The sequence below is a fragment of the Chinchilla lanigera genome, unplaced genomic scaffold (assembly GCF_000276665.1).
Source record: "Chinchilla lanigera isolate Chin_1 unplaced genomic scaffold, ChiLan1.0 scaffold00006, whole genome shotgun sequence".
In the NCBI taxonomy this organism is placed as follows: domain Eukaryota; kingdom Metazoa; phylum Chordata; class Mammalia; order Rodentia; family Chinchillidae; genus Chinchilla; species Chinchilla lanigera.
The window spans coordinates 14,823,244-14,843,585 of record NW_004955407.1 but is presented as its reverse complement, the minus strand read 5'-3'; the positions used below and the strand labels follow the sequence as shown (position 1 = coordinate 14,843,585).

General features: G+C 36.7%; 1 protein-coding gene across 11 annotated transcripts in view; it reads left to right on the top strand.

The window, feature by feature from the left end:
• Window positions 1-20,342, top strand: part of Robo2 (roundabout guidance receptor 2) — a 1,247,873-nt gene that overhangs the window by 705,976 nt on the left and 521,555 nt on the right. The gene's annotated exons all lie outside the window — the stretch shown is intronic.

Here is a 20,342-nt window from a genome sequence, read left to right as displayed (position 1 = left end):
GAGGGGTGGTGCAGCCCGGCCCCTCCCTCCACCCGCTCTCCTCCTCCGCTCCCGCCTCCCTCCCCGCTGCCTCACCACGTAGGAGTTCAGATTCTCCACCCGACTCGTCCTGATTTCCCTTTTCCTCTCTTTGGGAAAGGAGAGAGGTGGAGGGAGGCGACGAGGCTGCACGGGAGAGGCCCGCCTGCAAAGTGTTGCTTTGACACATCCTTATTATGGAAGTTAAGTGAAAAAAAAAAAAAAAAAACCAACAAAAAACAAAACAACAAAAAACAAAAAAACAAAAAAAACAACAACAAAAAAAAAAACTCCGGAACGTGTTGCTGCTACAGAGAGGAGACGGGAAACACCAGCGGTAGGCAGGCCAATGGTTTTTCGGCAGCGCGCTGGCAAGTTTGTGGAATACTTTCTAGGAATTAGGTCTTTTTCCTTCCCCTTCATCTTCCTGACTTCTGAAGAAAGAACTTGGCTTTGGATTGCAATGGAGCCTAAGGAGAGAGGCTTAGACACACTTGAATAACCCCTCCGCCTGGGGTGAATTTGTGGGAATTTAGGAAGCCAGAGTGGAAATACTGCAGCCTTTGAAGTACCCTCCGTTAATTTGGATGGATCTAAATGTGTCCTATTCAAGACCTCTCCACCAACCCCTCTGATCTTGCGATTTGCTCTTCTTCACTAATTAGAGTCTAGGAAAGTCTAAACTTTGGAACTACCTCTTTTTTTGATACTTATTTTTGTAGTTTGCTCTCTGGGATTGGTTTCTTAAACAATCTGGATCCTTTTTAACATGTCAAAATGAGTCTGCTGATGTTTACACCACTACTGCTCTGTGGATTTTTATATGTTCGGGTTGATGGTAAGTTTGAAATGCTTTTTTTTTATCCTTTACCCCTCTCCCCGCCAACGTTTATTCCTAAGCCTGATGTGGGTTATAAATAAAATAACATTATGTCTGCTCGCCTGTTTTGGACACGCAGGACCTCTTTAGGGGAAGAGGATTTAAACCTTTTGTTTCTAAACTGCTATAAGTGGAACATGTTAAGAGTTACCTATCGTTAATGCTGTAGTTAATTGAAGACTTGGATAATGAATGACGGGTTCTCAGTTTTGTTGGAAAAAAGAAATATGAAAGTAAATCTCTTGCATGAGTGTGATACTGATTCGCCTGTTCTCCATTTGGTGTTCGTTCTTGGGTCTAAACTTTAGGGGAGAAATTCAAGTGGAGAAGCATAGTAACACACTCCAAGGTAGGTTCAGTAAGTGAGGAATTTGAAACTGGCGATCTCAGGGATCAATGTGTATCACCTGTAAGCCAGGTGAATGCTCTCCTACCGTGAAATCAGAATAAAGAATTTAGATCACAGAGAAAACTGTCAAAGTGAGAGTGGGCGATGCTCCAGCGAGGGGGTAGCATCAGCTCGGAGCTGCCTGCAGGCGTGGAGCCCTCTGCTCAGTTCCCAGTGGGCAAACACAATGGGGACCTGGAACAGGTGCTCTAGGTGTCTCCCTCTAGGGTGAGTCAGTCTGTCAAGCAGACAGCATTCGGCTTCTGCTTCTCCTGCCTTTTGTTCTGATTTGGTTTCCCGGGATATTTTTATAGGATGTCGGTTTCTTATGACACTGTTACAGAATCTTTTTTGTAGCTCTTTTGAATGAAGAGTGGAAATAATCATTAACATATTTTGTTTTCATAAAAGGAAAGACAAAGAATATTTGGTATTAGTCTCTTAGGAATATTAATTTTCATATCAGTGGAAACTATCAGTGTAAAGAGAGAAGACCAGGGCATCGCTACACGTTTCTGTGGATTGTAATACTTATAATTTTCAGTTACTGTATTTGTGAAGAATCTGAGATGGAGTAGGTCGAATGTTTGAGCCATTCTAATAGAACGTCGCTGCACAAACTTTTCTTTAGCATTTGCTAGTGGACACTGCCTATTTTTGCCCATTTGTGGGAGCTAACTTTGTTCGTGGCAGCTGCTGCTGCACAGAACCTGATGTATGAGACTCAAAGAAGCAGCCTTTCTATAAACATGAGGCAATTCGGATGAGTTTACCTACTGTCAAGTGGCTGCTTTCAATCATGGGCTACATGAGTACCTTTGCCCCCCAGCAGTAGTGGGCAAGAAAAGCATGTGTGCACGCTGCTCCTCCCTTACCTTCCTCAGGAGAGTGGTAGATGTTCAGGAACTGAGCGTGGTGAATTATACTGTGGCAATATGTATAATCATTCTCCGTGTGTTTTCTTCTCTAATGCATTTACCCTTACAATACATTTACATTACCATCAGGACAAGATTTTACATATTTATTCCAAATGTGTTCATTTATCACGGTAAGACTTTGGTACAGCTTTTTAAATAGTATGTCCTCATCAACCATGATTTTACATATCTCAGTAATAAATGCATGAATAAACTATACATTAGACTATGGAATTATCAGCAAGATTTTTTTTTGTCCTAAATCAGTGTGTCTCTAGGAGAAATACAATTAAATTGCTCACTGGAAGTGACAGAGGGAATCAGAAGAGCTTGGTGTTACAGAATGTAATTAATGTACCAGGGTGTTTGGAGATATACGAAACAAATGCAATTAACCAGCTTGCTAGAACAGCAGTAGCAAGACATCACTTCTCGCTTTCTTCCCTCCCTCCCTCCTCCTTTTCCTCCTTCATTTCTTTCCCTTGGTTTTGTCATTCAGTCTCTTCCTTTCTCTTTCACACCAATTCCTTCCTACTCTAAAGACACACCTAGAACCTTTGTTCTGATTTAACATTATAGGATAAGGGGACAATTTGTACTTGAGCCATACTTATTGCAGAATTTATAGTAATGTAATGAAAAATGCCCAGTGTTTGAAGACTGAGGAATTTTATAAAGCAATGTAAAAATCTGTGTGTATGAATCTCATTTTTCACATCTGCTAGGTTGAAATTAAAGGAAACTGTGCACACTCTTACTGAATTAGTGTGTAAATCATATGTTGACATTGGATTGCCTTTGGATACTTCAGAATGATGACAGCTTTTCCCTGGGGATTGTTGAAAATTTGGAATGTGGACAACACTGCCCTCTAGGCTGTTTCAACACCTAGGGACCTACTGTTCACTGGTCTAATGAGGGGCTTAGGCTGTGGGGTAGCTGAGCTTTGTTACTGTACCAGGATTTTTTGATATCTACTTACTGATTATCCTTCTTGGGGGTGTGTGCTTATTCTGCACATGAATTTCAGATTTAGAGAAGCTTGTACCATTTCAAAGATATACTGACTATCCTTGTGCTAGACACAGAAATTAATTTTATTCAGTGACAAATGATACATAGATTTGCATTGAAATTTGCTCGGAAGGTTATTTATATGTGCATTTTTATAGTGCCTGAAAAAATGTTAGAGTTTTGCCTCCTTATAGAAGATAGGTGTTAATATTATTTATAATTTTCCCAGATCCTGTCCCAGTAGCAAAACATAGAAAATAAATTTTAAGTTAGTTGAGAACGACAAACTTTTCTATTTCTAATGTAAATAAAGATTTTTTACTTGATCCAGATTAATCACAAGCAGGTTGTTTTCTATGATGATATAGGAGGGTAGGTGTTGGATTTAGCCTTTGCATTCCAGATTTTCTTTGTTTTTCAGTAGCAATAATTTTTCATCATGTATTGGAAAATAATGTGAACCGTCACAGACTTTTTAAAACCATCTTTATCTTAGGCTTCGGTCTAGGTGACAATTTTATAATACCTTTAACAGCTGTTTTCAAAATGATGGTTTTTTCCTTTTTCTCTCTATGCCTAGTCTCAAATGAAAATGACACGCATATTTTGGAGGCTAGAAATAATGTGTGTGCGTAGTATATATCTGTTATCTCATATAGCTTTATACATTTTACCAAAGTGCTTCTTTCAGTTCTGGGCTCATTATTATAGCCATATGCAGCCCACCTTAGAACTTAAATTGCATAGAAGTAACCTGAAATTTGTTCTTGCAGCTATGCAGTAATATCATATTTAAATTTGCTTTGTTTGAATAACCTTTGGTGCTATGCAACATGTGTACAATAAATCAAAAGGTTTTCTTAGAACGTTAAACAAGACTATCTTAAAGAAAAAGTCATGATTCTACACAAAGAATAGCTCTCATCATACCTTTGCTAAACAGAATAGCATCTCTTACAATAAAATTATGGGTGCAGAGCACATTTCATAAATATGTATACATATATAGTGATGAAGGAAGTCTCTGTATGTCTCTGGAATATAGTAATATCCACTTAATTTATATAATCTATAGAGATTTCCCATATTCCATTTGGTTTGTGAAGAATTCTAGAGTAAGAAGATTTTTATCTAACATATCTTTTCCTTTTCCTACTCTGTTTCTACTCCTTCGTGTCCTTCGTTCCTCCATTTCTCCTTTTTGGGCCTGGTAAAAAGAATTAGAGAAATATTTGAAGAAAGAGTGAGATACGTGGTGGTATTTCTTGAAAAATAATTTTAAAAACCTGCGTTTGATGGTGATATGCTAAAGTTTAATCTTCAGGTATAGCCAATTAGGGTTTTGACGTCTTCACTTGCCTTTTATAGTGTGACGTAATCGTATGTTAGCTTGCTTTGTATGGATCCTGTATTTTTCTGAAGCAAAAGTCCCCAAATCTGAGTTCAAGCAGAAAGATTAACCTACATAATATCAGTTTATTGATTTATTTATTAATTATTTTTTGTTTGTTTGTTTTCTTCCAGTACCAGGAATCAAACTCACGACCTTGCACTTGCCAGGCAGGTGTTGTGCTGCTGAGCTAAATCGCCAACCCCTTATTGATTTATTTTAAAAAAACTGTTATGCTTCCTATAGTGTCCCCAGGTACAGAACTATCACCTGAGTAGATACACTGACATCAATATTATTTTCTTCTTCTTTTAAAAATGATTGAAGAGTGAATGATTATAATGTTTTAACGATAATTTCCTAGTAACTCCTTTAGGGCTTTAGTAGGGTTTTATACCATCATAAAGATGTAAAATAGCAACAACAGAGTGACGTACTGACCCAAAACACTTTAACTCAAAGGAGTGCTGGAGTAACTTGGGCTACTGTCCTTAGCACTTGCTAAATTACTTTCACTCTTTCTGTAAGATCTATCATCTAATTCCCTTAGGTTTTATGCTAGTGCTTATGCTTAAACTGATGCTCTTCCAATTGCCCTTATGACTTCATGGAGGAAGATAATATCCATGAGCCTGCCTCTTGGCTTTTCCACACTTGGAATCTCCAGCTCATGGATCACTACTTGACATACGCCTCTGACAATTTGACATCTCGGCCTGTTATCTAAAGATAATACATTAAACTTTTGGCCATGATAGACTCCTCCTTTTTCTAGTAACTTCTATCTCAGTAAATGTCTTCACTATTCAGTTTTTTTTTTTTTTTCACAAAACAGTGAATCTCTCTTGTCTTGTTCTCACAGCCCACATCCAGCTTGTTAACAAATCCTTTGAAATCTACCCCGTACCAGGTATTGATTCCTCCTGCCATATTTTATAAACCTGTTCAATCCTATGTAGAGCTGAAAGAATTTTCCAATAAATAGCATACTGTTTGCACCCACATTCTATCATTATTTTCCTATACTGAAGTAGCACATATCTATTAGTTGATCCATGCTCCTGTATAATTCATTTTATTGTTCCCTATCCCAGTTATCTGCACAGTGTACAGATTCCCAAACCTCTTAAAACTGTAAATGAGGCACATGTCCTCCTGTAGCTCTTGTACATGGATTCTATTCAGACCTCTTCACAGAGGTTTACAAGACTGTACAAGTTCAGACCGTTCTCTGCCTCCCTGGCTTCATCTCCTCATCCTCTAAGTAGAATGTGGATTTGGAAATTTGAAGTTATTTGGAAATCGTCATTCCTGACTCATGGCCTTTGCATTTGGTCTCTACTGGAAATCTTATCTAGATCTTTGTCTTTCAAGTGACTTAACAGAGTTCCTTTTCCAATATCACATATTTAGAAGTATAAGTGTGCTGAGTCATTTTTTAAAATTTTGTTGTTAGAAAGACATAAAAAATTTATAAGGGGAAAAATTTTACTTTGGCTCACAGGTTTGGAAGTCCAGTCCCTGTTCAGTAGGCCCTGATTTTGGGCCTGTGGTGAAGCAGCATATTATGGTAGGAGTGTGTGGTAGGGCCAAACTGTTCATGTTATGACTGAATTTTTCTTTTTAAAGGAAAAGGAAGGGCCTAGAAGCTCATTGTCCTCTTCAAGGGCACAGCCTCAGTGAGTTAAGGTCCTACCACTAGAACCTCCCTGCTATAATCCATGCAGCCAGTGGGGTCCTGAAAGGGGGTAATGGGAGATTAAGAAAAACCTAGACACATAATAAAAGGAAAGCTGGGACCGGGTGGGACCTGACCTCTCTGATGGAAAGGCAGTGACAACCTAGCATGATCTGTGTCTTTACTTACACACAGTAAAAAACAGGGAAGTGAGCAATGGAGTCAAAACTGCAAGGTCTCAGTGTTTTGCTGAGAAAACTGAAAGTGAAGCTGAGAACTTTCTATGCAGTAGTTAACAGGGAGGAACACGAAGGCCAGACACCTGCTGGACTGGCCTTGCTCTAGGCCCAAAAACTTGTTTACATGGCTCACCCCTGCACTCCATGTTCTAGGACTTGGTCTTGCTCTAGCCCCAAGTGTGTGGTGGAACTCCCCTTCAGCCATGGCTCAGCTGTTCCCCACACTTACCTCCTAAAGTTTCTCATTAGAAACACCTTTAGAACCAAGGATTTAGTGCATTGGGCTTTGGTGAGCATTCAAAATTTAAACTCTAGCAGTGTGGTACTCTATCTAAAATTGTTCCTCTTGAAACATTATTGGTCATCCCCACTTACTGTGTTAAAATAATTTTCATAGTATGTGTCACCTTCTGGAGAGGTGTGTGTGTATGTGTGTGTATGTATGTATGTATGTATGTATGTATGTATATACATTAAGGATTGGAAATGACATGACATTTCATCCTATCTGCAAGCTAAAATGTTAGAGTACCACAACTACATAAATGATAGCAGAAAACATGAGATTCCTGGTTCAGAGATGATGGACTTCATTAGTCATGTTACAATAAGCAGCGTCAATTTTTCTAACTGCTAAAGTCCCCCAGGGGAGGTTCCGAGGTAGATGAGATACACACAGTGAATTACCCTTACAGTTTAAGAACCCTGACCTTGGGACCTGAATATTTTATAATGGTAGAAAGGTAATTTGACTAATGTTGGTCCTAGAGAAAGATGTTATCTTAATTATATTGAACTCTAAGCAAATCTGACTTCTACTCTAGAAGGAGACCACCTTTAATTTCTAAGGCATAGGAACTATAGCTCAATAAATATCCTTGAAAATATGGTTTGGAAGAAAACAGTATTTAGTTACCACTCGTAGCAAGAGATGCTTAATAGGAAACACCAACATGTTCTCCTAACAGTAGAGACGTTGTTTTGTCTAACTATGACAGGAATTCGCTTTGCCTGTCATATGTACCTGTGCACCTTTAATGCCGAGTGCACTGAAGGGTACATAGTGGAAAGTCAAACATCTGTTTAATAAATGAAAATGTGTTTATGGAATGCCTTCGAGATATAGACCTTCATACCTTAGCCTGGCACAAGAACTACCATTTCAACTGGGTTTGTGTGTGCATGTTTGTATGTATACGTATGTACAGGAAAAGGGAGTTATCAAACATGTATATTGAGTTAAATGACATCATGATTTCTGTGATTTAATATCCTGCCTTTCACTTGGCAGGAGGTACAGAATTCACCTTTTGCTTCAGTATGTCTCTTTGCAAATGATCATTTTTTAAATGGTGATTTTCTTCCTTACCTGATCCCCAAACCAACACTTCTGTGTGCTTTTGAGTACATCATTATGTGGCATGAATATTTTAACAAAGCACTCCACATGGGGCTGATACTCCTAAATAGGACTGTACACACTCCCCAGTGCTGAAGAACACTGACCTATGTGATGATATGTAGTCCAAAAGCTGAGACTATTCTGTACACAGGACAAGTTTAATTTTCCAATTAAACATTAACAACAAATAAAAACTGTTTTAGTTTAAAGATAGAATCAAACAGATTAGTTTTTTTTTTTGGTCACCAAATATATAGCTCTCTGATAAATGAAAAAGAAGATTAAAAGTATTATTCCAGAGCCAGGCATGGTGATGTATGCCTATAATTCCAGCACTCGGAGGCTCAGGCAGGAGAATCACCACAAGTTTGAGAGCAACCTGGCCTATAAAGTGAGTTCAAAGTTAGCCTGAACTACATAGTGAGACCCTGTCTCAAAAAAATTTTAAAAAGTGTTATTCCCAGTAATGGGGATTGTTCTGCTCTATCTGACACTGCCATGACACTAACCTGAGATATACATACCTTGGAATTTTGCAATTTTGCATATCGAAACTAAGTCTTTGCAGTCTTACTTTTGATATGACTGTAAGTTCAAGAACTGTAAGTTCCAGTTACAAGACTGTAACTGGAAAATTTATTTTTCAAAACTAAAATAATGGTCAACATAGTTATTCTCTAAACTTGGTATTTAGATATTTTCTTCCCCTATAAGAGCTTCACTGAGATATACTTCATGTAAGATAAAACTTAGCCACTTAAAGTGTATGATTCACCTTTCTAAAAGTACTTAGATGGCCAGGGTATAGCTTAGCCTGCAGCTGAATTCAATTCTCAGTACCAAAACAAACAAAAAACAAAAAACATCCAAACAAAGCAAACAAAAATAAACAAGTGAAGTGTTTACAATAGTGCAACCACCACTAGAACCTAATTTTATGTTTTCATCTCCCAGCAAACTTTGTACCTTGTTCCTTGTTTTCTACTGCTGCCCCAATATGAGGAAACCACTGGTCCAATTTCTATTTGTAGAGATTTATATGTTCTGGACATTTAATAATTATGGAGCCATGCAAAATATGGGGCAGTGTCTTGTGACTAGCTTCTTTACTCTGTCATCGTGTTTTCAAGGGTCATTCATGTTGTCACACATATCATTCACTTCAGTTGACAAGTATTTGTTATGTTTGTTCTTTGACTTCTCACTTGATGCATATTTAGGTTATTGCCCCCCTTCTTCACTATGATGAATATTGCCGCTTTGCACGTTTATATGTCAATTTCTGTGTAGTCATATGTTTTTAATTAACCTATAGTGGAAATGCTGTGTCATGTGATAATTTTATATTTTACCTTTTGAGAATCTCCAAGACTGGCTTAAAGTGCCTGTCCAGTTTTACATTAACACTAGTAAAGTATGAGGTAAACAGTTTCTTTTAATTTAAAACCATTGAATGGTCTTTATGAGTTGGATTTCATGTTTTGGAATGTGGCAATTTTGTATTACAATTGTATGTCTTATCTTTCCAGTAGTTCTGATTTCTTTTCCTTCAGTGGTTGTTATCTTGTAAATTTTCATTTGTCCTTTAAAAATTTAAAGCTGTAGTTAACACAATAAGACTCATCACTTTTAACAGAGATTTCAAGAATATTAGAGATACATCATAGAGTGGACATCTCAGCTAAAAAGTATTGAGGTAGTTATGCCACACAGCTCTCTGACTGGTTGAATACATGGGGTATTGAAGCGAAGAGTTTTTATGTACTTTGTCACAGATCCCAATAGACCTGAATCTGGAGCCCGAGGATATTTAATCTGTATACTGGGAACCCCACCCCTGGGTGAGGAGCGGAGCAGGAGATGAGCAGTCACAGGGGCTGTACTGCCTGAGTTCTGCCTCCTGTGAAATCACTGCTGGCCTTAGACTCTCATAGGAGTATGAACCCTACTGCGTACTTCGTGTTCCAAGGATTGAGGTTTACCACTCCTTATGGGGATCTAATCCACCTCCTCCTCTACATCCTGCCCAGCCAAGGACCATTTTCATGGAAATCTGTCTTCCATGAAACCAACAAGCTTGAGGACTCTTTCTAGATTCTCAACCCTGAAACCTAGTGAAGAGTTCCACACTGCTCTTCCCAAAAATGACCAGCTACTTTCTAGACACATCAGTCAGAAAATTAGCTTGAATGTGTTGAGGTTATCATTTGATTCAGCACATTCTTATTGAGCACCTCTTTACAGACAAGGTTGCTTGCTCGGTTCTGTGAGAAATGTTACACCTGTTAAACTGATCCCACCTTTAAAGTGATTGCTACTTAGTAGGAAGGGTAAGAGATGTTCAGATCACCAAAATAAAAGTAGATCTGGTAAAAGGGAACTTGAGGACACACACAACAGAAACTGGGAATGACAAAAAGGAATGGGTAATTTCTAGATGGCACAATCTGAGAAAAAACAACCCTGAATGTGTCAGTCACTGCAGCTGGGGCTCAGAGTAACAGAGGTTTTTGATAGAGAAAATGATCAGAAATTCATTTCCGCCAAAGGAGGAACAGGAAGAAATGCACAGACAGGACAGAGGTGTGCTAGAGAAAGGCAAGATGTCTGGTTTGACTGAAAAATAGTTTGTCTGTAGGAAAGAAGTGTAGTATGATGACTGAAAAGTGTCAACAAAAAAGTAGACTGAGTTTGAATAAGTTATTACCCTTTCTGTGCCTCAGTGTACTTATATGTTAAAGAGATACAGCAATGATATTTCTCTCATCCCTTTGTTGAGCAGAATAAATGAATACATGCATGTAAATAAAATTATGCATATATATAAATAGTGCTTGGTATTTTATAAGCACCACATGTTATTTATTATTTTTATTGGTAGTAATGTTTGTAATAACCTTTCTATCATATCATTCCCTGCTTAGTACAAATAAGGAAATAACTAGAAGTGGACTGTAGCTATCAAATTAATCTCTGGCTGTATTTAGTATATCTTTTACAACTTTCATATGATGTTTCAAGCATGAGCCTTCAGGTTGCATCTTAAGTGGACTCATCTGTGGCCACACCTGTGCAACTGTGACAAACATGCTATGACATGTGTGTTTCCATTGCATCATATGCTAACTACAGAGCAAATGGCATTCCCCAGTGAATACTGTTGTGAATGAAATCAGTAAACAAGCGAGGCATACTACAAATAGCAATTTTTGTTAATAAATAGAACGTGCTGGTATCATGCTGCAGTTTGTTTCACGTTGACTGATTTATATTTGATCCAGAAATATTTTACCTGATGCTTTTGATATAGACTGCCAGGCAGATAAATCTTGGGCAAGAGAAATTTATTGAGTTCTGAATAAACACTCCCCAACACAGAACAGAAATTTAAAAATTGTGCGAGTCTCTACTTTTTTTTTCCTGGAAGCCCACTTGTCTTTCTTACATATAGACATTGATTCTGATAATATTTATAGTTATCCGTTATTCAGGTTTGTATCATTAGTGGTTGTCTGTATCAGAAAGGCTAACCTGAATAAAATAGTGTCATTATTATTGAGGAAGGCCACAACTACAGTGGCCAGACGCTCTGGATTTCATTATGAGTTTTCCTGTTTATTAATTTTATTCATATAGGTCATTTGCAAGAGAAGATGAGATTTGACTGGGTAATCTCCAGTCTCTGAAACTTAAATTTTGTTATTCTAAGTACTTCTGTTATGCTAAGTAAATAACTAATAAATTATATATTCGTATTCTGGAATATGTTTGAAAGAGAAAATTTATCCTGGAAAATATTACCCAGAAATGTAAGCATCCATCTTTGAGAACAGTCATAGTCCATTGTCTAATCTGCATGTGATATATCCCTGTATTCAAGGAGAACTCAATAATATGGATATGGAGGAGGGGCAAATATCACTAATCTAATGATTCTCACCTACTTTCATTCATTAATGACCCAATAGTATTTATGCTTTTTTTGTTAATAAATAGAATTTTAAAATTAAAATTGAGAAAATAAGCCTTACATTAGTGTATGTCAAGTTTATGAGCTCTTTAACTGGAAACATATGCAACCTAGCAGTTTTCCTCAGGAGGGTTAACAGCCATTTTTTAATTTCTGTGGCAAGGGTTGATGTGGGATCTGTATTCCTTCTTTTTGGTCACAAGCCTTTTTGGAAATTAGCTGGAGAACATGGAAAAAAACTCCAGTATCCCATTATAATACTTTTCAAGTTTAAACAAGGAACACCCACTCAAAACCAGAGAGGAATTTAAGGGATTTGTCCAAAACCTCTGCCACAGTTATAGCCAATTAAAATGCTCATAAGTATGATCAAAAACCAGAGAACTTTTGACTTGCAAAAAATTAAGTCCAAAGCTTTCCTTTGTAAGGAAAAGGTTATAAATCTTTATAAATCAAGGTTTGAGCCACACTTAAAACTTTTATAGTACATGTTTCTAAATACTAGCAAAGACTTACCATATGGTTAAACTAATTGTTTTGATATAGCTGATGATCATAGAATATAATTTTCAGCATTATAATACATTATGAGAATTTCACAATCTAGCAACAGGCACTCTCAGTGGGGTTTTATACATTTATTTTAGAATAAACTTCAATGTATTGCCAAAAAAACTGCAATAATTGAGAACCTATTTCATTGTTGATCTATTAAATTAGGGAATACATTTTCCCTTCTCCTCCTTCTGTAACTAACAGCTGTTGTATTCCCCAGTAACTTTAATGTCAGGAATAGCAGCAATAGTGTTTAACCAAATATCAGTTATATTATTTCCCATCATCATGAGTTAGGGAAGAAACTAGGGAGAGAAGACTGTAACCTTTAAAAAGAAATGTGGCGTACAACATCAATCAACTTTGTGTGTGTGTGTGTGTGTGTGTGTGCTTTCATGCAAAATGCAATTTGAAGAGATATTTAATTTGATGGTCTCAAGTTTTATACTCCAATTTGCTGTCTCTTGAGTAAAAGTCTAACAGTACAGAAGTATTTCATTAGCATACTAGTCTTGCATTCTCAAATCTTGGTGTTGTCATTCAGTTAGAGGTTGCAGCCTTTTTTTTCCCCTTAAAACACCAGAAAGAAGCGCTAACAGATTGAATCGGAGGGTTTTTAGGGTGCTCTTGTAAAACGTGAGTAACTTTGTAGCTGAGTATGATTTTCAGTGTTTCAAGCCCACTATTATGGTTTTAAATCTTGAGTAATGTCAATGTTTAATACAAAATGAAAGAGAAAAATACTGAGAAAAGATGTACAATATATGGGTACATATTGTGGGCAAATATAGCTCTTTTCATCCTCCCTTCACACAAATTGCTATATGATATGGATTAATTGGATCTGATCTGTACCCTATAGTCACAGTCCAACAGAAAACTTTTATTTCAAGAAGAACATTTTCCTGGCTATGAATTTCTATTGCACTTTTCTGTTAAACTCTAACACCTGTGATGTTTGTCAGTTGGATGGCATGAAAGTCTGCAGATTTTTTCTCTCAGTAAACGTGTCTCTTTAAGTGAAATTTAAATTCTAAAGTTTCTTTTCTGAAAGAATTTTTAATTTTTCAAGCAGGGGCTAAACATGCCATGCAAATAAGACAACCAGGAAATACATTTATAGTCTCTTCTCTATCAGGATTCAATTCTATGCTATCTAAACAGGGAGTGCTATAGGAACTTATGCATAATTTTTGCATTTAAAATGATCCAGAAAGCTCAGGATGTACCTGGGAGGGGTGATCTTTATGAACTGTCAGGGGTTAGTGAGGACAGTGCATTGAAAATTTGAAAAACTGAGCTTTTGAATAGAGCGAATTGGTCCAGCATTTGACACTCAACTATATATATAGCAAACAGACAAGCCGATATTTAATTCTATGGATTGTTCACCATCACATAAAACAGAATTATTTAGCATTTACTGAATCTTTTTTGATAATCAATTTGGGATCAAATGTAAAAGAACATGTGTCTGCTTTGTATGACCCCAAATTCTTCCGTTTTCCCTTTGAGCAGATGACATGCCTTCTTTGCTGACTGATATTGGTTGCTAGGAGAAGTGCACTGGTTTGGTCCCTTCTTATCCAGCAGTAAAACTAAAGAGTGTATTGAGTGAGAAAAAGAGGCAGACCAAAGTACAGACCATGAATCATGACTTGTCTCCAATATGTCCACTTTGCTCCCATTTTTTTCTTTATAAACTTTTGTTTTTACCAATGATGCTTTCTTTGAGCCATTATCTGTAATCCTTCTGGGGCCTGAGGGAATAAGGGTTGCTAAAGAGAGGCTGTGCTGCTAAGAGTCCACTCAGGGCGATAATAAAGGCCTTGAGAGTTATTCATGGGGCCACATGACTAAGAATGCCCTACTCGGTGAATAGCATCAGTCAGCTGCCTTTGAGATGGGGTGATTAATACCTTCTGTTTTTAATGGAGAGGGGGAAAGCAGACAAGAAAGGTCTTCATCCTACTTTGGCTGTTTTGCAAATTAGGGCTTATACATTGTCAAAGCTTTTCAAAGAGAAGTTGCTAAATTTTCAATACCTGTAATAGTCTTTTTATAAAGACAGTGTTTTATGAACTGTTAATTGTGACTATTGTTAAATGAAATGGAAATGGTGAAAATACCCCAAATAAGCACTTAAAAAAAATCAGCCATTCTGATATTTTGGCAGCATTTGTGATGACACTGAACTAAATGCGTGTTGTTCGTGATCGTAGTCAGAATGTTGTCTAGTCAGGTCTATTTCACAACATCCAAATAACGTTCTTGTTTGTTTGATAAAGAAACTAATTACAATACTCTTGAGAGTTTAGACAAACATCTAATGAGAAAGTGTTAAGGGTGGCAGGTGTTAGTTTCCCATGAACACTTGGATGTAAGGGAAAGCCTGTGATTTACATAAAAGTTGTAATTTATATGTATAGTGTATGCATGTATGTTCTCTCTGTAGGACAGTGCAGGGGATTAGCACTGGTACAGTTATAATTCTCATTACCTCTTTTGATTTCTTTACATATGTAGCACAGTTCAAATAAGACTGCTTGTGTTTGAGCCTTGTTGGCCGTCTGATATTAACTGATACAACATCTTCCAATGCTTGTGCCATGCGTGGAAATAGAAAACACAAGCTGATGCTGCTTTATACTGTTTTTCAGCGTGAGTTTAATGCAGTAGGCTGATAATATTTAGAGGGCAAATTAAGCCAAGCCAAACTTTAGATTTTTTAAAAAAATATTCTTACTCCGTTTCTTATTGTAAATTTCTATTTCTTTTTTTTTTTTTTTTTTTTTTTTTTTTTTTTTTTTTTTTTTTTTTTTTTTTGGTTTTTTTCTCCGGTACCGGGAACCGAACCCACGACCTTGCGCTTGCCAGGCAGGTGCTTTTGCCGCTGAGCTAAATCCCCAGCCCCGTAAATTTCTATTTCTGATGTGACAGCCTCATCTTGTTCTTCTAGATACAGTCATACTCATTCAAAATCTTTTACTTTGGTCTATGCAAAGAATCATTTAAAAAACCATGTGACACTTCCTATAAACTGTTTTTTACCCTGTGGACATGAAATATCTTGTTAAGACATGGTAATACCCAGGGGCAATCAGAGATAAAAATGTAGGGATTTGGTGACTGATGTTCAGGGATCAGGTTTAAGTGAAGTCTGATTTAACATCTTTATTAGCAATATAACCGAGAGAAGAAAATAATAAAGAATTACATATCTCAACAATAGAAACCATCAGTAACTCTCTTACTCCATGAAAGTTATTGAATTATTTTTTAAAAATTTAGGCAGAAAAAAACTTTTAGCAGAGTTAAGAGCTAATGCTTTATTTAGAATATAAGTGTAAACTGATTCTTCAGGGAAATAATCAGAAATCTAGATATCTGACTAGAAGGAGAAGGTACTGAAGCAGGAACACCGAAAGGGCCCAGGAGATGAGGGCAGGAGTAAGGGCAAGCGGAGAATGTGACCCAGATTAGAAGTGTCGCATCCTAGCTTTGCGCAGTGGCAGTATCGTAGCCAATGAGGTTTATCCGATTAGCAATAATCTCTAATAAAAGTGTCGCATCCTGGTTGAAGGGTCCAGAGATTACAGTGACCGTTTTGGAAGTATTGTATCACTAATTATGTAGATTCTCTTTCAGAGAATGTGGCTTAAGTGCCACTGAAATACTCCTTTCATTTTGTACTTCTCTGCCAAAGAATGAGAAAGATTTTGGCAGGTTGGACATAGGAGCTGGTACAAAGATAGGGTCTCTAAAAAACAGTGCTTTTTGAAAACTGGAGAAGGTTTTCTTATTATCCCTATGTCCCTGCCTATGCTGTTGAATAATACTATTTATACTGTTTGACATTTTGAAATATTGGAGGAAAAGTCACAAAAATGTAGCCGAATTTTTAAAATTTTTCTCAAAGTAGTTTTCTGGGCTGTGTGGTGAGAAAAACTTATAGGAAATGAGCTGGGTGCAAATGAAAAAACACTCATGTCAAAATTATTATCGACTTAAATTATAGGAGTTGTTTAGTGTAAAACTGCATTGTAGTTCAGAGGAAAAGTAGAAATTATGCAAGACCACTCTATCAACAGGCAAGAATTTAATCAGATGTTTGGCTGTGTAAATTGGAGTTCTTTTTAAAGTTTTCTTCTGATCCCAATATTTTGAAGAGTAGCGGGCAGGACAATATCTGTGAATTGGTTTTAAAGTCACTTTTTGGTTTAAAACATGTTCAGATATACTCAAAAGGCATCATGTACAAATGTTGGTACCTGAACTTAAGTTATTGCTCTGTCATTAGGGAAAAGCCCAAGAGAATGAAAGAATGCGGAGCTTCCTTCCAAATCTCATCAACTCCATTGTGTCCTCTCAGTCTCAAGGAAGCTTTGTCCATCAGTAATGTAAGCAAAATGCTGTAGACCAAGTATCTCAGAACTTCTTTATAAAGGAAAAATAACGATAACTATTTTTTACTTTAACAGCCATAGACCTCTGTCTTGCTTCACAATTTTGCCTTTGTAGGAAGAACAGTGGACATATACAATAAGGACATGAATGTGTAGGACCATGTTCCCATGAAAATTATATACACAGTAACTTTGAATTTTTATTTGAATTATGGTATCACAAAATAGTATTTTTCTTTCATTTATTTATTCTACTATTTAAAAATGAAAATATTTCTTATGGGTTGTAGCAAAAGTTAACAATGAACCCTACTGGATCTGAAAGTGGTTAAGGTGTTATGGAGACTTTAAACTAGTCATTTTCATTAGAATAATTAAAGGTGCAAAGTGTGGGTTAGGGCAAGTGGTGGATGGATTTGAAACCCTCCAATACTATTTCTGCTCTCCTCTGTCTTCCGTTCTTTTAGCAACTGCTGAGAGTGCTCCTACATATGCATTTGATTGAACTTTGTTCAAGCTGACTTAAATAATGTCACAGTTCTCAAAGACTACTGCAGCTGAGGCATTTACAGTTCACTGCGAACCTGAAAGGGTGCCCAGAGCCTTGTCAGAAAGCTTCACCTGTCAAGTAAGTCAAGCAGAGTGTTAGGAAGAGTGGAGGTTGCCATTTGTGCAGGTCGCTCTGTGGCTGAAGATAGAGTGGATTGTTGAGGGCATGGAGTTAATAGATAGTGGTGTTTCTGATTGAATATAGGGGCAGAGAGGAGATTTCCAGAAAGGGGGTTGGAGGTGTTCTTGAAAAAGACGGCCATAGAAGGAAACAAATGAAACCCATGTGGAGGTTTTATGGTGGATCGATGTTATTAAAAATATCATATGTAACTTCCCCAAGGGTGTTATTAAAGATGACAGACCAAAAGCAGAGAAAACTCCTTAAGAACAGAATGGTGAGGGTTGGTGAGTGTCAGCCAATGTAATGCAAAAGAGACTGGAAACGATAGTGAAGGTAGATTTGACTGAATTAGATTTTGGGGAAGAAAGAGAGAAAAGAGGTGAGGTGAGTAGGGGGAAGAGAGGGCAAAAGAGGAGAGGGAAAAAGAGGCGAGGGAGAGAGATAATAAGTTAAAATTGGGAGTTTAATAAGAGGAATCAGGGCTAAGATAGTTCCACATAATTTTGTTCTGTCTTTCACACTGTACAAGGGGAGATTTTCTTAATATTCTTCCTTGCTTTTCCTCCAAAGTAAAGATGTGAGCAGTTCTTTGGCTGCTTGTGATTTCTCATCTGTCCAGTTGTTGGGACTTACTGTCAATTTGAACTGCAGATTTGTGAGGAATTTAATTTCTATATACATGCTTTCTATTGAAAAATTCAAACAGGTCTCTTATAGCAAATATAGTATCTTTAAAATTTAAGAGCAGTTTCACTAAACTTTCCAAGAGAAATCTCTGTCTACATTCTGACAGGATACAGCAAGGATCGTGTTTGTATCTTAGTCCATTTTACCTCTGCGGAATTACAAGTAGTAGAGGTCAATTAAACTTGGATGCATTTTGTTTATATTTATATACAATTTTTCATATAGAAATGTATGTATTTTATGCCACCTGGCTTCTGAGTAAAGTCCAAGAGTAAAACTTCCTGTTGAAGTCAAAGTTCATCCTTCCAGTCAAGGGGAAACTACTGCATAGAGTGGAGGAAGTCTGGATCTCATTCTTCAAGCTAAATGTATCTCCTTGACAGATTTGGTAGTTACTAAGACTGAAGATCTGCCTGAGTAAAGACCCATAGGAGAAATTTTCTGCTCATGGAATAAATATAGATTGTCTATTTTTCCCCCTTCCTTAGATTTCTCCATGTTATACTTTGACTCATGTAAAAGATGGGATATAGCTGGGTTCTCATATGATAGTAAAATATAGTAGTAAAAAGAAGGCTTGATGGGCAGTGAGAAATGATGAAAGCCAAATTCTAGTTTCCAACTGATTTTATTTTGTCAACTTTACATGACTGTCATGTTGAGCCGCTTCATAGCCAACATTTGAAAACATGGGCATTGTGCCACATCAGGGCATTTAGTGAGGAGAAAAGCCTGAACTATACAAATCCGTGTGTGTGTGTGTGTGTGTGTGTGTGTGTGTGTGTTCATAATTTGGCTGAATTAAATAAAGCCCTAAAATTAAGTCTCTAAATATTAATTTTGGAATTATATTAATTTAAGAATTATGTTAATTTTAGAATTAGGCAAATAAGTGGAGAAGCACTCACTGGTTGTTTTTAAAGATAGACCTAGTACACACACAGTGACTTGGAACTCACCCTTCTAGGAGTTCTATACATTACTTCTTCCTCTCCTTCATCAACATTTCCCTTTATTAACTTTCTGCATCTTCCCATGAAAATAAAGCCCCTTTTGCCTCTCTTGTATACATCATGCTTAACAAAAGATATTAATATCAATGTGTAGATATTAAAAAGAATGGTCCTGGTAATGAGATCCCTGCATAACATGGATTCTGGATTCTGTGATTAGGCCAGTAAATTGTGTACTGTGTCAATGAAGAGCTTTCATTTTCATAATCACCTGGGAAGTCAGAAGGGACTACTTCACAAATGAGGCATATAAAAACGACTAAAGCCAGTACAAAATCTCCTAATGAATCCATACATCACCAATATAGTTGTTGCAGAAGAAAATATGGTAGACTCTTGTGAGTCTATCCTTTGAAGATATTTTATTGGTACCTTCAAATTTAATTCCATGTGAGCATTATAAAGAGTTTGAAAAATATATGTATTTGGGGTTCTTAAATATATGTTTAATATATCCACATATAACCTTATATAAATGGAATTGGAGCATCACATGTGTTATAAATATAAATAAACTATTTTTTTATACACTAGGGAGCCAATGAAACCAGTGGGATGACTTTATTACACACAATACCAATTTGTTTACTTTCATTGATTTATATATGGATAATCATTTCTTATTTATACCTTTCAAAGAATGCTTATGTTGTGAAATTTGGATAAATGATTGCGATAAAGCATAAATTTCAAGTAGTTTTGATTATATTTAATTACAGATCTAAGTAAACAACATGCTTACAAACAACTGCATGACACTATTAGTAAGCCTTTCATGAGAGAATTCAGAATGTATTTTTTGGCATTTACTTCACACAAAGAAAAAAGTTTCGTTCTGTGGGAAATTGGATCATCTGAAGGCTTGAAATATTTAAGTAGCAACTTTGTGAAGCCACACTTAGTTTAAACAAGTCCCAACATGTTGAAGTCCTCTGAATAGCAAAAAGGGATGATGGTCTACCTCTGTGATTACCAGCTTTTTGTGTAATGTAGCTAAGATGTTTTTTGATGAAGTCATCCTTTTTTGATTCACTTGTGTGAAAAATTTTTCTGCCTTCCATCTTCTTTTCAAGGAAGGCAGTGTTTAGAAAATTTTGTAGAAAACTGTA